Source organism: Hippopotamus amphibius, chromosome 2 (genome assembly GCF_030028045.1).
Source record: "Hippopotamus amphibius kiboko isolate mHipAmp2 chromosome 2, mHipAmp2.hap2, whole genome shotgun sequence".
Taxonomy (NCBI): Eukaryota; Metazoa; Chordata; class Mammalia; order Artiodactyla; family Hippopotamidae; genus Hippopotamus; species Hippopotamus amphibius.
The window spans coordinates 55,569,792-55,575,340 of NC_080187.1; positions in this window are offsets into that span (position 1 = coordinate 55,569,792).

Here is a 5,549-nt window from a genome sequence, read left to right on the forward strand (position 1 = left end):
GCGGCACGGCACAACCTTTAAAAGAAGGACACAGCCTGAGGACATGACCTAAATAGATGAGAATCAAATAGGTCCAAGATGGAAGACAGTAACCTTCCACTAGACCTTAAGCCTCAGTATATGCTCATTGTTACACATCAGCACACTAAATGACACACCCACAGGCACCATGACAGTTCTAAGGCCAACCATAAAGGTCAAAAAGTGGGCAATGAAGTGAAAGAAGAAGAGATGGAGAACCACAGCGCCATCTCTCTAACCAGAGGAAATGGCACACAGCCTGAGGAAGCTGACAGTGCTGCTGGTTGGGAGCTCGGCCTGCAGCCTGGACAAGCGGGGAGATGTGGGATTCCAGGAAGGCTGAGAAGGACGGCTGATTCCTGTAAATAGGAATTTGGTTAACTTACCCCAAAAAGCAGAAGCTGAAAATTGGTATGATTTGTATCTAAATGTACTTATATGTTTATGTTCTTTTAAATAATCCTTTAAACTATAAATCTAGCATTAGTGTAGTTTTCTGTAACTGTATGTAATTAACTGCCTTAATTCAGTTTTGAAATAAATAGCTTAAATCCAAAAAAAAAAAAAAAAAAGTGGGCGATGGCCCCATTCCTAGAAATCCCCACCCCTTCCTCCAAATAGCTGGAATACTCCTCCCACTCATTAGCCTATGAAATTACCCACCCCTATAAAAACTGAGAACCCCATACTCTGGTGCTGCTCTCACCTTCTGATATGGCCCAAACTTTGTCTGTGGAGTGTGTTTCTCTCTAAATAAATCTACTTCTTACCTATCACTTTGTCTCTCACTGAATTCTTTCTGCAATGAGACATCAAGAAACTGAGCTTCATTAAGTCCTAAGACCATGGGATCGCAGTTAAAAGACTGTGGGTTCAAGTCCCAATCTGGGTTGCACAGTTTCAGAAAGTCTGAGGAAAAGGAACACTGAGAAAGGTTTGTGCAAGGTCAGGATTGGCGAAGATAAAACTGAATTTAGGGAATTCCCTGGTGGTCCAGTGGTTAGGACTCCGGGCTTCCACTGCAGGGGGGCATGTGTTCGATCCCTGGTCAGGGAACTAAGATCCTGCGAGCTGTGTGGTGTGGCCAAAAAAAAAAAAAAAGACTGAATTTAATTAGGTAAATGAATTTTAAACATTTTAAAGGTAAAGTGGTACCAAAGACTGAATTTAGTTTTCTAAGAGGACAAAGTTTTCCTAAAATATTGAACTGCTTTTGGTAATAGATTGTGTGAGTTTCATTGCATTTAAGTGATTTGAGGGTTTTTTTTTGTCACTTTGGTTAAGTGAATGGGTATTGTTTCACAGTGACCTATGATCCTATTTGACTAGATGTTTTGAAGCTTTCTGATATTTTTGACAAAATTCCCAAAGATCAAATTCTAAATGAAGTTCGTTTGAACTCTAGCTAACTTTGACGTTTTCCAAAGGGTCCCTGGAACACCTAAAAGTATTTTTCTCTCTATCTCAGAGAGAGGAATATTAAATTAATTAGGCTTATTTGGTACGTTACATTACATGAAGTGTTGTCAAATAAGTGGTTGATAAAACTTCTTAGGTTGTACTGTATGAGTAAATGTTATTAATATAGGTATTCTAGAAATTATGTGGCACTCCTAAACTTCTAGTATGTCCTGGTAAGTGATATCAGTCATAATTCTAGTTATTATCTCAAATTGTTCTGTGTCACAGAGGTACCCAAGTTTGTCAACTGCATTGTAATCATGTTAACCTTGACTTTTTAATTAAAGTTTTTTTGTCATTTATAGACAGTTGTTATTTTACTCTGGTGTTTTTGCAAAAATGCTTCATCTTCAAGAAGATTCATAGAAAAGACTTTTTGACAAGTACCGGTTTCTGATAACTTTCAGATCATACTGCTGAACTGGGTAAGAAATTAAAGAATTCTACTGGAAAACCTGATGGCTTCATAAAACTGTTAACAGAAGATTATGATCAAGGATGTCACATGGGACTGAGTGAACTTATGAGTATGGTTATAATTTTTTGTTTTTGTCTTTTCGGGATATTACTGGTTTTTAATCTGTTTTCCAGATATAAGGAAACCTTTAAATTACACTTCTATAAGAAGATTTGAAATATTTATCTTTTCTCTTTACTTGATCCCTTCATAATTTGGACACTGTTAGGTTTCCAGCAGCTTTATCAGGTAAATAAGGAAGGCAACCTCCTAACAGGTACAGGAATCTCAAGGTATTTGAAGGGATTAGAGAAGAAAGAAATGTGCCCAAATCTCTGTCACCCAAATCTATAGATTTCACAGAATCTATGACACACCTTTGGTGTGGCTTTGTTGGCCCTGAGAGCTTTTTAAAAAATTCAATCTGAGATTCCTTATGAAAAGTTTATCTGTGTAGTAGTTATGAAGGTGTTTGTGATAACATTGAACTGTACATTTTTTTTAAAAAACTTATAAAGAAGTCTTAGATTTACAGAAAACTTGCAAATACAGAATTCCTATAAAACCCCACACCTAGCTTCTCCTATTATCAAAATCTTAACATTGGTATATTTATCACAATTACTGAATGAAAACTGACACATTACTATTAACTTAAGTCCATATACTTTATTCAGACTTGTTTATCAAATATTGAATATAGATCCCTGTGCTATATAGTAGGTCCCTGGTTATCTATTTTATATATAGTAATGTGTATATGTTAATCCAAAACTCCTAATTTATCCTCACCTCCACCCCTTTCCCCTCTGGTAACCATAACTTTGTTTTCTATGTCTATGAATTTATTTCTGTTTTGTAATAAGTTCATTTGTATCATATTTTAGATTGCACATATCAGTGATATCATATGGTACTTGTCTTTCTCTGACTTACTTCATTCACTTAGTATGTAATCATAAGATAATCACTAGGTCCATCCATCTTGCTAAAAATGGCATTATTTCATTCTTTTCTGGCTGAGTAATATTCCACTGTATATATATATATACACCAAATCTTCTTTATCCATTCATCTGGATAAAGTTGCTTATATCTCTTGGCTGTTGTAGATAGTGCTGCAATGAACACTGGGGTGCATGAATCTTTTCGAATGAGAGTTTTCTCCAGATATATGCCCAGGAGTGGGGTTACAGGATCATATGGTACCTCTATTTTTAGTTTTTTTTAAGGAATCTCCATACAGCTGCCCATAGTGGCTGTACCAACTTACATTCCCACCAACAGTGCAGGGGAGGGTTCCCTTTTCTCCACACCCTCTCCAGCATTTATTATTTGTACTTTTTGATGATAGCCACTCTGACCGGTGGGTAAGGCTTATCTAGAGGCTTGTGCAGGCTTCCAGGTGGGAGGGGCCAGTGCCTGCCCACTGGTTGGTGAAGCTGAGTCTTGGCCCTTTGGTGGGCTGGGACATATCTAGATGGGGTGGTATCTACAGGAGAGTGTCTGCTCTTTAGTCTTTAGGCAGCCTGTGTGCTGATGGTTGGGGCTGTGTCCCCACCCAGTTAGTTTGGCCTGAGGCTCCCAGTACTGGAGCCTGCAGGTTAATGTGGGGCCAGGTCTTATCACTAGTGAGTCAATATGGCAGCCACCAGGAGTGTTCATGAGGTTGAATGTTTCCCAATATGTCTGACACCAGTGTCTATGTCCCCAGGATGAGCTGCAGCCTCCCGCCGCACCGCCCCCCCCCCCCCACCCCCACGATACTCTCCAAGACCAGCAGGTAGATCTGGCCCATGCTTCTATCAAACTACTACTTTTACCCTGGGTCCCAGTGTGCCTGAGATTTTGTTTGCACCCTTTAAGCGTGACGTCTCTATTTCCCCCAGTCCCATGGACCTTCTGCAATTAAGTCGCTCTGGCCTTCAAAGCCACATGCTCTGGAGGCTTGTCTTCCCAGTGCCGGATCCCCAGGCTGGGGAGCCTGACATGGGGCTCAAATCTACCAATTCTGTGGGAAAACCTCTGCTATATTATTATTCTCCATTTTGTGCATCGCTCACCCCAGGGGGTATGGGATTTGATTGTATTGTCAGTCTGCCCCTCCTACCCATCTTTTGGTTCCTTCTTTGTCTTTAGTTTCAGATCTTTTCTGGCAGATTCCAGTTTTTTTCATTGATGGCCAACAGGCACATGAAAAGATGCTCAACATTGCTAATTATCAGAGAAATGCAAATCAAAAGTACAATGAGGTATCACCTCATACAGTTCAGAATGGCCATCATCAAAGTCTACAAATAATAAATGCTGGAGAGGGTGTGGAGAAAAGGGAACCCTCCTACACTGTAGGTGGGAATGTAAATTGATACAGACACTATGCAGAACAGTATGGAGCATCCTTAAAAAACTAAAAGATTTACCACATGATCCAGCAATCTCATTCCTGGTCATGTATCTGGAAAACACAAAAACTCTAATTTGAAAAGATACATGCACACTAATGTTCATTGCAGTAGTATTTACAATAGCCAAGACATGGAAGCAACTTAAATGTCCATCAACAAATGAATGGATAAAGAAGATGTGGTACATCTCAGCCATAAAAAAAGGAATGAAATAATGCCATCTGCAGCAACATGGATGGACCTAGAGATTATCATACTAAGTCTGATAAACAATGACAAATATCATATCACATATATGGAATCTAAAATGATACAAATGAACTTATTTACAAAAGACTTACATAGAATACAAATTTATAGTTACCAAAGGGGAAAGGAGGGGGATAAATTAGAAATTTGGGATTAACACATACTCCTATATATAAAATAGATACCCAACAAGGACCTACTGTATAGCACAGGGAACTATATTCAATATCTTATAATAGTCTATAATGGAAAAGAATCTGAAAAAACAATGTAAATCAATTATACTTTAGTAAAATAAATAAAATAGAAAAAAAGTTTGGAAAAATAGTAATGAGAAGTGATCAACATGTAGATTATTTTAGAATTTTTTTTTCATATTGCAGCGGCCGGCTATACTTTTGTGTGGCAAAAAATAAAAAAGAAATTATGTTTTGGAAACAGACCACTAATCAAAATAAAATTATAAAAAAAATAAAGTTGGGAGACCAGAAGGGGGAGCTCTCAAGCCCTATGAAGACAGCAAAGCCCAACAGAAAGTCGACCTTTTCTTGCCTGGCAAGAGCTCAGCCAATGATAAGTGCTGGACTCTTTGTTTACTATTGCCCTCCCAACTTCTTCCTCTCTATAAAAGAGTTCTGTCCATTTTTTGCTGAGAACTTGAACATGGTCAATGTGGTTGCAGACCCTGAATTGCTATTCTTTGCTGATCTTGAATAAACTCATTTTTGATGGAGAAATAACTGCCAGTCTGTTTTAGGTCAACAGTTGCTATAAAAATGTGTGTGCAGGTTTTTGTGTGGATATAGTTTTCAATGATTGTTTTTGATAAAGAGCATGTACTATTTCTATAACCACAAACTATAATTTAAAATAAAAATCAGTACATTCAACTGAATAAGAGAATACAAAAAGAGAATACTGAAAAGAATTTTAATTGAGTCATCATAAAGGCATTG